Here is a 17735-nt window from a genome sequence, read left to right on the forward strand (position 1 = left end):
AAATTTGGTCCGCCTCACTCACTCACTCACTCACTCACTCACTCACTCACTCACTCACTCACTCACTCACTCACTCACTCACTCACTCACTCACTCACTCACTCACTCACTCACTCACTCACTCACTCACTCACTCACTCACTCACTCACTCACTACCTGACCACAGGTGCAACCCTAGAGCCAAAGAAAATAGTACACAGCCACAATAACAAACTCACCAGTGGGATGTGCCTCTTGGGGTTCTGACAAGCTCTCTGACCCTTGTCGTTTTGTTTATTTTCAATCAGGCTGCTTGTCTTCTTCATCCAATGAAACCATATCGAGGCATTAATTTTCTATCAACCCTTTCTTTCAGCAGCATATTTAGATGTCACTGAATTATTTCAGAGCTGGATTTCAGAAGCACTTCAGTTTCGGTGCTACTATAAGAGGTATACTAGCTAGATATATCTGCAACTTTGCAATTGGGATCCAGTTTGCAATAGGTTCGCCCATCAAATAGAGATCTAGGTGGACTAATAGTGATAAAGTGCGGAGACCACACCTCTTAACAATCTAGCTATTTACTTAACAGTAAACAAGATGACCTCACCCCTTATTGGTCTAGCTAGCTGCACACCTCTTGGTTGACTCAAGATAGAACAATCAACTACTCTAATAGAACATCCATCATTAAAAATTCTTTACACTAGATAATAACTCCTAGACCCTTTGAACTTGAACTTTGAACTCAAGCCATACTGCTGCATTTATGCTGCATCCTCAATCATTTTTCCTTTGGTGTGGTGTGTGATAGTAATGGATTGTGTTATTGCAAAAACAGTGAACAAACAAGTGTAAGGGTAATTTTAAAATTTTACATTTGGTTAGAGCTCATATACGTAAGAAATAAGGAGCTCATCTATGCCTACAGCTATATACCAGTGGACAATTCATTCCAACTCAGTCGTATACAGAGTAGGGCTGGGATGAATCTTCAGATGTTTCGTGGATTTGAAGGTTAAGTAAACTTTGAATTATAAAAGTATCCTTTGAACAGACTTGGGGTCAAGTACATTTCAAAATACTTAAGTACAAGTACTTTGAAACCTTCACAAGTACAAGTACAGCATCTTATCTACAAGAAGTACTTAAGTACAAGTACAAGTATAAGTACATTTGACAGTCGAAGCTATGTTGTATATATGTACTATTATGTAGTAAAACCTTCATTGTGATGTGTGTGCATGATTACATCTGATAAATATTAACTGTTCAAATCTTTTATCAGTAAGCCGACATCTCTCAATTTGTTGTGACCCCAGTAGACAGTGGCGTAACTAAACCCGGGCCTGCCCGGGTGTCAGCAATCAAATCACGCCCACAGAATTAGCAATAGAGTAGTAGAAAAAGACTATTTCGCCGAATAATTGATCGAGACCTTGACAACAGCACACATTTTTGGCTGCAAAACAGCTATTACCTTTCGTTATAGTAAAATCACTTCAAACTACCACGTTATCGGTATAAGCGCCGCTAGAAATATTTATCGTTTCGATAATTCCACTACTGTAATAGTTTTACTTGTGAATGCGACTTCAACTTATTGCACTGGGCCCTGGTGTCAGTACAAGTCTAGTTATGCCACTGCCAGTAGACCCTGTTATTTCTTTACCACAGTACTTGCATTTTGGCTTGAAATTGCTATCTGGTGATACTTCTGGAACTTCATCATAATACTTAAGTACAGCAGGAGTCTTCTGTTTCTTTACTTTCTTGGCTACAATTCCTGCCTTAGCTCATTAAAAACCAAACCACTCTGACTGCTGAGAGACTGAGGCTGAACATTTATAGGGATGCAAACTGCTGAGTCAGTTTCACAAAATGCAATGATGGCAATATACACATTCTCTACACTAATTAAGCTGCTACCAAGAGTTAATGATATTATAATATTATGAACTCTTGCTGCTACATTTTATATGGTGACCTGTTGAATGTGTCAAGTCATGTGCGTACTTCAAAGTACTTCAAAGTACTGTAATGTACTTATAAGTACTTCAAGTACTAACAAGTACATCACTTTGAACTTAAGTACAAGTACAAGTACAATGGCTAAGAAACAAAAGTACTGAAGTACAGGTACTCAAGAATGTGTACTGAAGTGTACTTAAGTACAAGTACCAATGTACTTGACCCCAAGCCTGCCTTTGAAGCTTTGTAATGCATTCATACTGTAAGAAAGGATTACAAATGAACATCGTTGTCTTTATTGCAGCTGCTTATTGATCTTGCACGATCGATGTTTGTCTCTTCGCGAGTGCAACACCCACTTTTATAAAACATCGCAGTTTAGCTTGCTACCGTAGTTATAACCTTAAAACAGCTTAAAAAGTGATAGATATTGAGAAAAACATTTTTTTGCCATTAGTTGTGTTTACCTATGCATGATTGCAGTATAATGGGCATGCCCATTTGCAATCGATCGATCGTGTCATTCAGTACTGCTGCTAGCGCAAGTCGCCAATTATCAGCAGGTACCAATTGTCGGCACTTGTAAACTATAGAGACTACAGGGTATATGGAGGCTACCAAGTTTCACAATGAGCTGTTATATCCTCTAAAACATTTCTAAGAATCATTTTCATTCAATGATTATTGTTGTTAAAGTGCTACACAAGCTATTCTGGTTAAGGTGGCGGTAACCGCAAAATTATTAATCGATACACGGATTTATAAAATTCATAAAACACAGAATAAAGAGTGCACGAAGTTATATGCTGTATCATGTTTTAGCACGACCATTACACTGTTGCCATAAGAAATTTCACACTGCTAAAACACGTGGAAATGCGGATACAGAGCAATTCAGGAACCCCTTTTATAATCATCTTCACGTCAATTTACTCGCAGCCTTATACCAAGACTGATCAAACGATGGGTTATTCAGGTTTTCCCAGGCAATGCCTAGGGCGTAATGAGTTTACCATAGTAATAGCGTAAGCAGACATCATTCTATTTATATAGTTTCCTTGTGCCAAGCGTCCACGACTATGAAAAGTGGACGGTAGTGCCAGGATTACGTACATGGAAACTTTTTTTCGGGTATTGCGCCCTTCGCCCACCTTTGTTGCACAACTGCATCTTGTTATACAAGGATTTAAAGCTAGCATACTAGAAAAATTTGACGTAGAAAAGCCGTCTTCACCATTTAGGATACCATACTAAAACCACAAATTACCCTTGCCGCCAAAATTTTGCGCAAAGGATACTAATCCCCTTAAGCTAAGTTTCTATACTACCCTACTTACTTTTGTGAATGTCTTCTTTACTACTACATATTAAACAACGATGAATTTCTTCTTACAACAAAGCCACGCGCTTTAACATGCAACGTAGCCATATTATTATTACGTAAGTGTAATCGCGTGATCTAATAAAGCAAATTCTTGTGGTGATATTATGGCTTCACTTCATAAGGCTTCCCATTATATGGGTTTCCGGTATACCGCCACCTTAAGCATAGAATTGCATAAAAATAATTTTGTATTGGAAACCAGTATGCTTTTACGTCTAACCTGAATATCTCTCAAACGGCTGGCCTCATCTTGGTAAAACTTCTGTGAAACGGAGTTATCCAAGGACTGCACCTCCCATAAAAATTTCCAAGAACCAACGAACCATCATGGAGTTACACACAAAATGGCACATTGTGCCGATAATTGGTCAATCAGGGAAGTACAGTTGCCGATAATAGGTACCCCACGCCGATAATTGGCACACGATAGGCATTGCGATTCTCCTCATAACAAGATGTTCACTCATGTAAGATCATTAAAATTTGGTGCGCTGAGAGACGAAGGACTACTCTGTTAAATGGTTCAAACCAGAAGTTCGTACGCCATTGAATTAAAGAATTACAATTTGCGTGATGAAATGGTGCTGATAATTGGCAACTTACGCTATGTACTTCCAAATGTTTACAAACTTATTAAATAGGATTAGAAACAAAACTTTAGAAGGATGCTAGTAAATACAAAAAACCTGTAACTTGAAAGCTAACACCGAAGCTTCGAATGTTCAAAAATTCTATTAGCAAATATTCAAAGGTAAATTTCAATATTTGTGACTGGATCTACGAAAACCGTTCTTATCGCCCAAGACAGGAAGTTTGATTTTTTCACACAAACACAAAGCTTAATGAATTAATGCACTATCAAGTTTCACTGCCACAATCGACCAGAGTAAAGTGATCTGCTTTTGCTGACTGCTTTTTTAAAGCACAGTGGCGAGCCGTACGAGTGGTCTGGGGTCTTGATGGAGCCCTGGCCAACCAAGAGATGGCTGTGTGTGGCTGTACAGCTCTGTGGTGCTGGACAATGACCTGTGCTGTAAATTTCCTTTCATTTTAGCCAGTTCTGAGCCCTGAATGGCCCATAACTTGGCCTAATTCACCCCAACATGTTTCTTTTCAATTTTTGAACACCATCTTGCTTGCCTTCCAGGGCCCCCGCCTCCCACCCTTCTGGAGCTCGCCTGATACAGACAACCTCGGTTTAAAACTATCTAAAATGGTGGGAAACATAGCTGTTGACTACTTCACTGGATGATCAGGAAGGTAAGAAACTGTTGTAACATGTGTGAAAATTTGGCATGCGTAGCTACCCCATTGGCCAGCTACAACACTCTGAATATTTAAAACCAACGTTTCTCGATACTTTTAAATGGGCAATAAGACCGGTTTTCCCAGAGACAGTCACATTTGTCCCAGCCCTAATACAGAGCCATGACTGAAGAACGTAAAATTTCCTTACAATTTTTTCTCATTATGTGTTGAAATATGCTACAAATATTTCTCCTTCCAATAGTCGTTGCTTCTCACCTTCATCTTGCTATTCCAGTCCAGTCATCTTGAGGAGGTGATCACCTTCCTCAGTGGAATACCTGACATCACTGGTAACTCATCACTCCAATTTGTGCTCACTCAGCCACGCCCACCATGATTTCATGGGACAATATGATATCAAGCTGAGGTGATAATTGTTATTGTACCCCTGAGGGGTGGTGTTGTGTTACCATGTATGTCACACTAGTATGGTTGCTATGTGTCAGCTGTTACTATACTGTGTTACCAATGGCAACAAGGACCTGTGTAATATTGTGGTGGAGGAGGAGGAGGTGAGATCACATGATCTTGGTGGTGGTGTTTTAACCAGATCAAAGAAAGCATAAGGTGAAGTTGTTATGAATTACTGATTATTAAAATAAGTCATGTCTGGTGAGGTTATCTTAAGGGACAATATAGTCCTTCTGGATAGCAATATATCCTCAAAGGAAAATGTTAGGAATAAACCAGACCGTATGTCCACTTGTTAGTGCATTTTGAATTCTATTTATATATTACATTTTCTTCCCAAATGAATGGTGAACCAAAGTTTCAGGTATAGAAACTAAGAAATTTTGAAGTACAGCGCTACGAGGTGACAACAACAGAAAAATCAATTTGTACTGTGACAATATGGAAAATAAGTTACAGACGTGTAATCAAGTGATCATAGCTTACGAATGCAGTCTTTTTACAAGGTGTGATTTGCACCATCCTGTTCTCAGGCAAATTCATTGTTGAGTTCCAGATCCTTCCTACAACCAGGGAAAAGGCAAAGTCATGAGAGAAAAAAACAATAACAAACTACTCATCAAATATGAGGCAGACTAGCGCTTATAACCTTGGAAGTACTTACATGAAACAAAACTCCTCTTTCTTTAGGGACCAAGATGCTACTGTACCAATATCACTTTCCTTCATTGCAAAGCAAGTACTCTAAAAATTTATAGAGTTTTTCAAGTTTGTAAATACTGAACCCACTGTGAAATTATTACAATGGAGGATTTTTGCTGATCTAGTCACATATGTGTAGTATTTAGGGGTGTGGGAGGTATGCCTGAATAATTTTGGGAATAATGATGGGGTTAAACAATTGAGCATTATTCCTGCATTTTGGTGCAGTTTTAGAGCATAATTGGCATAAAAGTAAATCAAGATACTCTAATAGAGCAGTCACTTACTCTAATAGAATGATTGGCATGGCATATTTCATTGCTTGTTATACTAGCAACTAAGCATCTTGCTAGCAAAAAAGCTTTTCTGATGAATTGACACAGCTAGATTTAGTACTTTTTATTGTTTCAAAGTGTTGCTGTACAATTTAATTACTAAAGTAAAGAAAATTTATAAAATTTAGGAATAATTTTGGTAATAATGAGTATTTTGGGAGTAATAAAAAGCATAATGATAAGTTTTCAAAAGAAATTCAGAATAGAATGATGAAATTTTCCCACAATCTCAAGGTTTGCTCCTGTTTTAGACGTGGGTGAACGTTACCTTTTTATACCATATGACTAGATAACTGGTATATACAACTAGCTACAGTGCGTTACTATCAAGACACACAATAGTGTGTCGTGCAGACAAGTGTGTATTTTACAGGAACCAAGAAAATTCCATTTTCACGCATCCGTAGCTCGATAATGGCAGGACAGAATTTAACCATTTTTACTGTGGAAACTCCCTTGGGGTAGGGTACCTCCCATTCCAAATTTGAGGTGAATCTGCCCATCCATCACTGAGATACGTGCCTTCAAATTTCGTCTTATTTTTGTATTTTTCTTCTTAATCTTTTTCTTCTTTGTCTCGTACACTTTAGAAAAATTGTAATATACTGGTGGTTTAGTTGAAGTAGGATTAAAAATTGTTGAGTAATAGTCTAAAGTAGAGAATATTAAGATACACTAATAAACATAAATAGTCTAATATGTATATAGAACATTCAGTTAGTTTACAGTACAATCATGCAGTACAGTAGTACTGTATAATAGGGGTCATGCAGAACTGGGGTTTTCCAGCCAATAATATCACCCTACAGTGCACAATATAACAGTCGGCCATCAGCCAATTTCCGACCAAAACGGAACATTGGCTGCTCAAAACAGGTATTGACCAGTCATTTCTACTAACCATTTTTTGTATTCATTTTTTATTAATTAATTAATAAATAATTATTTAAACAATAATAATAGTAATCATATACACTACAATAGTACTGTATAGTAGGGGCCACAAAGGAGTAGGTGTGGCCCACGAAATAACATCACCCAAAAACCAGCCTCAATTTCCCCTGACAACAATGAGGCATATTGGTTAGGTAAAACTACTTAGCCCAAACAAGCTTTCAGATCAGTCCAAAACGCTTTCAATAAGTTTCTACAGAATTAGAAAAAAAAATTATCTAATGGAATTTTCTACTGACTGAATGCTGTGTAACAGATTCCACATAGCTGCCAATGAGACATAATGGATACTTCACTTTTCAGACGATAATTGATATAACTGGGGTGCACGGTGCCATTTCAAATGCAGTATGCAGTTATAATAATTATTTACAAACTGAGTTAGCAAACAAGTACACAAAATTTTGGAATCTTGTGTATTTGTTTGTAACTTAATTTGTAACTTAATTTTTTTGTGTACTTGTAATGTTTACAATTAACATTTGCGTACTGTTATCTTGTTGGCTGAGCTGTGAATCTATCCAGTCTCTTCATCCATGCAAGACCCTGATATCATCGCTGCGCGTAAACTTTGTGGCCTCGACAGGTGGAAGGTTTCGCTGTTCTTGTAACCAGCAAATTAGTGTTTGTTGTTTACAGCTGGGTTAGTTGCCACCTACACTAATTGGAGGCTGGACTGGGTAGGGCCGTTGGAGAGAGTAGTAAACAACAGCGTAAGAAAATTCAGGTTTAAAGGTGAAATATGGTGTTTCAAAACGGTTGTGCAAATTTCCTGAAGAAACAGAAAGTGTAGCATTGTTTCTTTGCTGCTGTTTACACCACTTGTAGCAGGTAGAGTGTAGTAGGCTAGCTAGATATTCACTGCTTCGCTGTATATTTCCACTGCTTCGATAAAATTTCAGAAAACAGACACTACTTTGTGCTATTGTTTAGCTCAAGCTGAGCAGTACTGTAGCTTAAAATTTATTTCAATGTATCACACATTTCTTTGGTTGTGTAAATACGGTGACGAGAAGTTGGCTAATAGTACTGTTGCTGAATTATTAGCTGGTGCGTACCTGCCATTGCATGCCATTGTCACATGTCACAAACAATATTTCTCTCAGTGCCCACAGACACGCTGTGTTCTTGTTCAGTACACAACGCAACACAATAAACAATGTAAAAGGAATATCGACACCTTCAAACTGGCCTTCAAACAAGCGAGAGAAAGCCAAACAGTCACTCAGCAAATTTCCCAATGTAATGGCGCACCGTAACTTGTTCTTAGCAGGGATGTGCTGATTAGTTGGCATGGTTTCGTACTGCTTTGCTTTGTAAGTTCTTGTACTAAGGTATTTCATTCTATAAACACTGATGTACTGGCCTGTATGCCCAGCTTGTTACAATTGAGATTGGTTGCTTAAGCACTCTACACCTGTGACACTGGCCAACGTATCTCGTGTGTGCAAGTTACCATCCAGAGCTATTATGCCATTGTTTGATCAAGCTGCCAGAATTGCATTATCCTGCTATACAGAATTTTCAATGTTTACTCCTCAGAACTGCGTGTGGGATCTGTCAGATATGTTAAACTAAGTAACTAACAATTGATGTGTGTGTTTTGTTTCTTTTTGTGTGTGAGTTTGCCTTGACAGGGCACTAGTTGCTTTAAAGCTTCTTGGTACCCCTGCATCTAGGCCCCTTAATTATTTCCTGTACACTTGTCTTAAACCATAAGATGTATAAATCAATCAATTAAATCAGTTGTTGTAGAATATCAGTACACCAATCCATAGGTGGCGGAAAGGGGGGGGCTAGGGAGCTAAAGCCCCCCCTCAGAATGATACCACGCCGAAGTTATCCTTCTTGGTGGGGTTGAAAACCGTGATAAAGATTGAGATACTCTAATAGAGCAGTCACTCTAATAAAGCAGTCACAGTATTAGAGCAGTGTGTAGTGAGCTATGTAAGGATTTTTATGTAGTTTATCAGCTATGAATGCGTAGCTGGTGAGGTGGGCAGCTATTGTCAGCTGGTTGTAACCTTTTTTTTTTTTTTTTTTTTTTTTGGTCTCACCATACCAAACCAGAGACTAAGTCTGGGTCAGCCCAGCCCCCCCTCATATCAACTACTTCCTCCGCCCCTGCACCAATCTATGTACAAAATTACAGTTCAATGAAAAATCTTCTTTGATTGACTTCCCATAGCTACATCAAATCATCTTTATGAAACAAACTAGTAGACTGATCACCAGTTCTATAAAAAGAACAGAAACAAGTATAAGAAAAAATTAGGAATTTTAAAGTAAAGTAGGGATCAACTAGAATATAGTACAGTGGAACCCCTCTAAGACGGACACCATTTAGGGAAATTAAATATGTCCTTTATATGGAGGTGTCCTTATTTAAGGTTTTTTTGAATAATCTGTTTTAACGAGACTAGACCAAGTGGTGGGGCAAGATGGGTTATGGTACCATGTGAACCAGATATGATCTGTGTAATAGCAACAAAAGTGATGTTATTGACCATGGGTTATCTATGGTGTGGGGTAAGTAGAATTATAGGAAAACGGAAACAGGATGGAAAGCGGGAACGGAAACGACCAGCAGAAAATGACTAATGGAGCAGGTTACAAACACAAGTCATATAGCAATTGAAGAAGTAATGTAGTTTCTCTACTCCTGGCTTAAGTTCAGAGAAGTGGGATCTGTACTTGGTGACTTACACATGGGTAAAATCGGTTCAGGTAAAATGCACCTTCGAAAGTGGTAGTCACAGTAGTTACATAATCACTCAGCTTCCACGGGGACAAAAATTTACGTATGCCATTGCAGCTCAAGTTTACTCGCCTCAGGTTTGTTGAGATCTTGGTCTTGAATGTTGTAATGCTTGTTGTGACTAAATGTTTGTGATGTTGCTTACAGCTGAATGTGTGGAGCACAGAGCAGTTAGCTATACATGTGTGCAAGCATTTGCAATGCAGCATGTGCAGTGTTGCAATGTTGGGTGTTGCTTGTTGCGACTAAATATTTGTAATGTTGCTTACAGCTGAATGTGTGTGAAGTACAGGGCAGTTATACATGTGTGCAAGCGTTATATGACCAGTTACCTCCACTACTGTACTCATTTTCTGTTGGTCGTTTCTGTTCCCGCTTTCCTATAATTCCACTTACCCTATGGTGTGCGGCCTCTACTATACACTATCCAGACAATTAGGCACCACAAAAATTTTATACTTGCTCCCATAAAGACTTATCCAGATTACTCTGTATTTGATTAGCTATCAAGATGGTTGGCTATACAGATTATGTAGTTTATCCTGTAGTGCAGTTTATTCTTAAAGTGCACCAGCTACTACTTTCATAAGACCTGTGTAAGAACATTAGCAGCAGTGCTTGTATGTGCATTCATATGGCTTCTCGTAACTTTGGAAAATTCAATATATTTTAATGTCATTCAGTTATAGTATGAAAATGTAGCTACTGTTTGTTCATTTAGAATAAAAATTTAAAAAAACTTCCACACACAAGAAGTGGTTGACAGTGAAAAAAACAGTCTATAAGTATCATGCAACTGTTTAAATATATACGTTCTTTGATATTGTATATGCATTAGTTTGCCAGTGATAGTTATAAACGGCAAACGGAATGTAATGAATTGCCCGCCCACGCACAATTTGCGCCTTTGTTAAAATGGCCTTGCTCAAAGACGATTAAATGTCTATGATGTAGTTTTCTGTATAAATGCTTTGGTTTGTTTATCATGCTGTAATATTGTGCTGCTGTGTTATGCTAAAATAATATTAATGCTTATATTATTTAATTAATGATGTTTCTATTACTTTAGTGCACGGTGGGAGGTGGAAGCATCCATGATGACGATTGGGCAATGTGCAAATAAGGTGAGTGTATGCTTTGTACAAAGAAGCCCACGTAGCTGTGCAGGGCTCATCTTCTGTACAGATCAGCTTCTGTATAGTCTTTCATTATTTTTCCCGAAGGGTAGCCAACGCCCACGCAAAATGCCGAAATGGTGCACCAGAGGGGTTGCCAACGCCCACGCAAAGCACCCTAATGGTGCGTACGAGAGTCCCAATCTTTATGTATTTTAAAAGCATTTAGTGAGATTGCTAACTAGTAACTACCTGTACAGTTGCTGATCTACATCTTGTTCTAGCTATTTGTGATCGATCATTGTCTACTTTGTTAAACTCACTTTCTCCATTATTTTACGTGATTTTGGATTTAGGATTTGGTTTCTAAAATATTTGTGTATTTCTGATTGGATTTCTCACATAGCATACGAGAGTCCCAAGGCATTGGCTGCCCCTCGCTTTTTACCAAAAGCCAGTTCATCTCTAGTTGACAAAGGTAGTCTGACCATCTAATTATGATATTAGAAACTAAGTTAAATTCTTGAACACAGATACACATTTCCCTTGTTGCTACATGTGGTGCACCACAAAATTATCTAATGTAAACAACCATTACCATACCTTGTAGTGTTTTATTTTTATGTGAATATGTAGCTAGTCTAGTGTAGTGTAGTGTAGTGTAGTGTGTGTGTGTGTAGTGATAAAGATTTTTTTAAATTCACCAATTAAAATGTGACCTTTTTTTCCACAGGTTTACATGCTGGAGAATTGCAATCAGCTAACTTACAACTTTTATAATGACCATTTAAAAAAAATATTTATTTGATTACATGTACAAATTACAAAGTTGGATCACGTGATCAAAATAGTTTAACGTGTTATTAGCATGATGTACAAGGCCTATTGACCATTGAAAAGTTGATGAATTAAACATTCTAGAACAGAATGCTTCTCTATTGTAACTCGCCCATGCAATATAGCACGCGCATCACTAATAATCAGTGTTCTGCCGGGGTATGCGACTATTGGATTGAGATTTTTATAAAATTATTTGTATCATGTAAAACGTTCGTCACGAACGGTATAACTAGCTGAAGTATTCAAGCAAGGATGGATCTAGCCTTGTATAACCGGGATTCGTTAAAAAGTTCGTGCCTGGATTGTTGGGGTGAGCCAATATTTTCATTGCCAATGGTTTTATATGTAATGTTAAACCCCCTACTTTGTACCATGAAAAAGGCCATATTAAGCTGTTACATTTTACGTGAAAGTAGATGTCATGCTGGCCATTCCTGCTAGAACCGGGGAAAGGTTTAAAAGTTATCTGACGCTCCATTACAGAGCCTTGAAAACCTGCTTCCAGTGTAGACGCGTGTATCTTGTGAATAAAATAATTTTTTTTTATTTTTAAAGTCGCTTAATTGTTGGATATGGTGCTTTGTCTTGCAATTCCTGCATCAGCTAAATGATGTAGTTCAATTGATTGCTGTAACTGACAATGAACCTGTTTTTACTTGTGTCCATGATTAGCTAGGTGTTGTACTGTAGTGCTTGCCATGTCTGGGAATTGTGCAGTGTCCGGTTTACTGAATAGAGAGGTGTCCACTGTTGAGGGGGCATTAATACACACAGGTATTGGAAGTTGCATTTGGGACTTTATTAATTGTCTGTTATAAAGAGGCTGTTTGCCATTCAGGGTGTCTGTTAAGAGGGGTTTCACTGTACACCAATAAAAAGTATTGAAAATAGCTTGAGTTGGTATATTATGATAGCAAATTACTGTAACACAGAAAGAAGTGAATATCCCTACTGTGCATTTAAATTATGGAAACTCCACAGCACAGTAGGGTTATTCACTTTTTGTGTTACAGTAATATACTAACTCCAGCTTGTTTCAGTACTTTTTATTGGTGCACTATATTCTAGTTGATCCCTTCTCTAGTTTAAAATTCCTATTATTATTTCTTATACTTGTAGTATAAAGAGTTCACAGAGTATTTCAGTTAATTTAGTTGAGTTTATAATGTGGCTTGATCATTGGAGTGTCCTCAAGATAGTTCAGTTGTATATCAGTGTATCGTATCAGTTTTAGCAGCAATATCGGCTCTCACCGATATAGTAGAAATGTCTATGTCAGCCACCGATACGATATGTGTCAGTATATTGGCACACCTCTACCATCAATACTTATAAACACACAAACACGCATCAAAAACAATTGTACCTGTTGATAACTTTCACTCTTGAGCATCATGCTGTGTTCTACTAAGAATAAAACTGTTCCTCACATGATAAGAATTCTAAAAATATACAGTATGATGTAACCGGGGGTTATAACAAGATGGCAGCGTCTATTTTTCGCTGCTATGGTGAAGAATAACAATGTTCCTTTCTTCACTTCAAAGCGCGTGAGTTATGTGTTTTCTTGTAAGGTTTTTAGATGTTCAGGTAGAAGGGAAAGATGGTTCTAATATGGTATATAGTGTTCCATGTTAATTAATGGTTGGGGTTCTCACGTATTGCACAAAGATCACACAAGCCATAAAGGTTCATTTCCTGAGGTTTTTCTGCGGTTATACAAGATAACTTTGGTAAGAAAGTGTTAAACAAGTAGAATAGGAATCGATTGAAGATGTGATTTTGAAGAAAAAAAAACTGTAAACAAGTGTAGGTTAGAGACCTAGCATGAAGATCCAAGGGCATAGTCTCTAACCGACTTAGAAAATGTATGCATTTTATATGGACATATAGGTGGAGTCATTGTGGGACTGGGTTATATGTCGTTCTGAAATCGCCACACACTGTTAAAACAATTGCAGAAGACTGAACTGTCAAAATGCTGGAAAAAATCAAAGCTCGCACTGCTTCCTTTCACAAGTTCACAAGGCTTAGACTTGGATCCGACACAGCTGGGAAATGGCAGTGATCAATAAGGTTAAGCCAGGTTAGCACTTGGGTTAATGGTAGCCAGTGCTCACTGCAGTGTAATGAACACGTGTGTCAAAGAAGCAGCTTGTGTGGATTTATACGATGAGAACAGTTGTGCCTTCAGTGGCGCCACAGTAGCTAGTACAAAGAACAGCCAGCATGGTTTCGATTACGGACCCCACCCACATTACACGTAGTGCAAAATAAACACAGTTTGTACCTCTTCATGGTAACCCAGCAATAGTAAAGGCAAATTGGAAGCCCTCTCCAAAACTAGTGGACTCCACAGAACATTCAGTTAAGATATGCAGACGACGTTACTGTTATTTCTAATGACATTGATGCCCATGTAAGTGTGCTCCAAACTGTTGACCAGCGTGCAGGTGACTTGGATTTGTCATTTAAACCAGCAAAGTGTGTGTCTTACTTGTTCGATGGTTTCAAACATTTACGGAAAGGTGTACCTTTATCGAAAGGCACCACTAGATCAATTACAGAAGGTAAAACAAAGTTTTTGGGCAAGCTTATTGATGTCTCACTAAGTGCCACTAAGAAAGCAGCAAATAATCGGATCATTACCCGTCTTACAGAACTGTTAACAGCAACTGATGCTTTGTCTATCCGCGGAGAGTATAAACTGTGGATCTATAGAAATCATATTCTTTCCCTCCTGCATTTCCACCGGAGTATTGATGCAGTTACACAATCAACTATATCAAAGTTAGAATCTATGGCTACCCACCACTTGAAGAAGTGGCTTCATCTCCCGAGAAGTGCCACCCAAGTAATTCTTTATTATCCAGGAGTTTGCTGTCCCAGTGTGTCATATATATCAAGGGAAGCCAAGCTTAATTTACTTTCCTGTGTCAATACTTCCTCTGATCCCCAACTCCATGAGTTGGGCTTACACCTGCAGTTAGGGAAAGATTTCCTACAAGTACAAGGGAATGATTACTCCATCTTAACAGCTGCCAAGAAACAGCTTACAGATTTCCCATTTGCTTGATCATTCTACTTAATGGCCAAACGTCAACTGTCGCAGGAGACCAAATCTTGTTGTGAGAATCACCTCCAAACACTATCAGTTCAGTGTAAGTTTAATGATTCAGCTAACTTGGAAGCTACTTGTGGTTCCTGGAATCGTTTGTTGTCAGGATTCCACCCGGGACAATTATCCTTTCTTTTAAAGGTATCGTCTGATACGTTACCAACTGAGGTTAATTTGTGTAGATGGAAAATTCAGTGTAATGCGCGATGTGTCTTATGTGATTCTGCACGTCCCACTACCGCCCATATTTTGAGTGGGTGCCCAGTGGCTTTGGACCAGAACAGATACACCTACCGGCATAACTTGGCATTGCAATGTTTGGCATACCAATTTATTGATCTTTGTGAAAATTTACCATTATCCAAGTTTTTGTTGACCTCCCAAACTTGCAAGCCAGTGTGTCACCTCCAGCCACAATTCCACCAGAGGTGATGGTGACTTCTTATCGTCCAGACCTTGTATTTTACAATACTGCCACCAACTCTATTGCCTTACTTGAGTTGACCTCTCCATTGGATTCAGAACACCATCTTCAGTCAGTCAGCAACTGTTAGCAGAATTAGATCGTTTGAATGTTTCTAACTATTACGAAACTCTTGAAATCAGCGTTCTAGGCCACTACCATCCTTCTTGTGTAAAGAACTTACGGAACCTGTTACATTTTGTTCATCAGAATATATTAGTGTCAAAAGCAGTTCTAAGGAAAGTTTTGGATTCTGCTTCGCAGAAGTGTATTACAGCATCTCAAAGAATATTTATGGCTAGGGATTGTCTTGAGTGGTTTCCTGCCCCCCAGACTGACTCTTTAGTTAGTTAAATGTACATGCATGATATACTTACTTTATGTTTTGTACTCCCTTGCCATGCCCACCCAGGTGCTTTTAACCAACCCTGTCTGGTGGTCGCATGTGACCGAGGATTCCTTAATGTTAATGTTTGTGTCTCATTATAATAATGATGGTTTTCTCTCTTCTACAAGGAAGCTTACCCATTCGGCATTCAGGTCTTTAGTATAGCCCATCCATTGTTCAATAGAAGACAAAAACAGCCTTAAACGACTCTAAAAACAGATGGGCACCAGGGGCGTAGCCAGGATTATTTTGAAGGGGGTTCGGATTTAAAGTGGCCGGAATTTCTTAAGGGGAAGGCCTGGGTGCTTCCCCTAGACCATGTTTGAACGAAAATGATGCATACACAAAATGTGCCCTTAGGCAGTAACATTAAAAGGTGTTTGTGCATCTAACTAGCTAAAACCTACACACTGCTGTTTATGCAGCTTATAGAAACTATAAACGTATTGTAAAACTAACTAATCTTCACTTCCAGACAACATACGGACAGCCAGCTTCAATTTCCTAACACACGGAAGCCCTCACACTCGAATCCCTTAGTTGGCAATACTTCTTTCCAGCTATATACATTATTCTCGGCCGGTCTTCAGACTTGGCTTGTACTCCAATATGTTCGAGACATCACGTGACCACAACATGTAATAAATGAACAAACAATTCATCAGGTAAATATACATCAACAATTCACAGTTCGTGCTAACCTGAGTCTAGCAGCTGCTGCCTTAAGCTTGTACACAGCTTCTAATAGTTCTTGCGCGACAACAAAAACAAGCGAAATCACGTGCATAGGATTTCGACTAATCAAATCGATTTATTTTTGAACTTCAAACTATAATTACCACACGTGACTTCCGCTTTAACTTTGTCGACGCGCAAGAACTATTAGAACCTGTGTAATATGTCTCAACCAACCACTGAACAGCCCTTCGCCATCGGGGGGTCCGCCACTTTCTCGAAGGGCGTACGAGATTTCGAAATCACAGTGATTTCTCTGAAATCAATGATTTCATTAGTGATTTCATGATTTCAATTGTGATTTCGTGATTTCAATTTTGATTTCGTGATTTCCGTGATTTCACCATTGTTGACTCTCATGGAGCTAGAACAGGTCCAGAAGCTTCGTCATCAGTAAACTGGATGGTAAAAGTTATATCTTCACTAGAGACTAGTTCGTAAGCAAAGATGCTGGGGCCAAAGCCGTCTGGCTGAGATGATTCCAGGCACCAGTAGCGTAGTCTCGCGTGGCCAGACCGCTTTTTTCCCCACCCAATATACGGAAAAAAGCGGTCTGGCCACGCGAGACTACCAGTAGCGGTGATGGTTTGTGGTTGTGGTCGTACGGTAGTGCTGATGATTAACAGGCAAGCTAACAGTGTAAAGAGGCTGTCTAAAAATGAATAGAAGCCGTCCCAGAACTTCGTGCATAAGTTATATTCTAACAAGGGTAAAAAAAATAATAGGCGTGGATAAAGGAATGCCGCCGGCACTGGCCTAGTTATAGCTAGCCGCCGGCATTTTTACGAGGCAATCCACGACTTATCTGCAGCCTATCAATACCATTATCCTCTTAGCCACACAATGTTCAACTAGACACCACTACCCTTACCACTTCATCCAGGTACTTAGCTACATGAACCGGCATTCCTTCTTTCCAAGAGCTGTCATCGACTGGAATAATTTGCCAACTTCTACGGTGGCCCTAAAGGTCGCGCCATGCGCCAATATCCAAGCGACATTGTTAGGCGCAATCTGTGAATTTGCGCAGTTTATAAATTGCGCTGCGCATTTTGTGAATTCATAAAATGCGCAACAATTTATAAATTGCGCAGGTGTCGCGCTGCCATATGGCAAAGCGAGATGCGACACGTACAGCCTGTTGTATCGGTTCAGTGCCGACCTTCTGTCATTCCAAGTGTTGGATCACGAGATTTCCTCGTGGCAGTGTATGCGAGGTGTGGATTTCACTATGAGTTCGTGAGGTACGTCAAAAGAGGGTTACAGAGAG

At 38.9% G+C, this 17735-nt stretch overlaps 1 protein-coding gene across 7 annotated transcripts in view; it reads left to right on the top strand.

Annotated features, from left to right (window-relative positions):
- Positions 1-17735, top strand: part of LOC136252616 (importin-9-like) — a 39320-nt gene that overhangs the window by 19854 nt on the left and 1731 nt on the right. For 3 of the 7 annotated variants that reach the window (XM_066045119.1, XM_066045126.1, XM_066045123.1), the window contains 5 exons: positions 4486-4598; positions 4849-5013; positions 5074-5213; positions 10876-10930; positions 11655-11809. The exons of 1 other annotated variant lie outside the window; for it this stretch is intronic. The gene's annotated coding sequence lies outside the window, so the exon portion shown is untranslated. Of the gene's footprint in view, positions 1-4485; positions 4599-4848; positions 5014-5073; positions 5214-10875; positions 10931-11654; positions 11811-17735 lie in introns of those variants that run through there. 3 more of the 7 variants (XM_066045124.1, XM_066045122.1, XM_066045120.1) reach the window with 3 other exon arrangements.

This window comes from Dysidea avara, chromosome 4, assembly GCF_963678975.1.
Source record: "Dysidea avara chromosome 4, odDysAvar1.4, whole genome shotgun sequence".
Lineage (NCBI taxonomy): Eukaryota > Metazoa > Porifera > Demospongiae > Dictyoceratida > Dysideidae > Dysidea > Dysidea avara.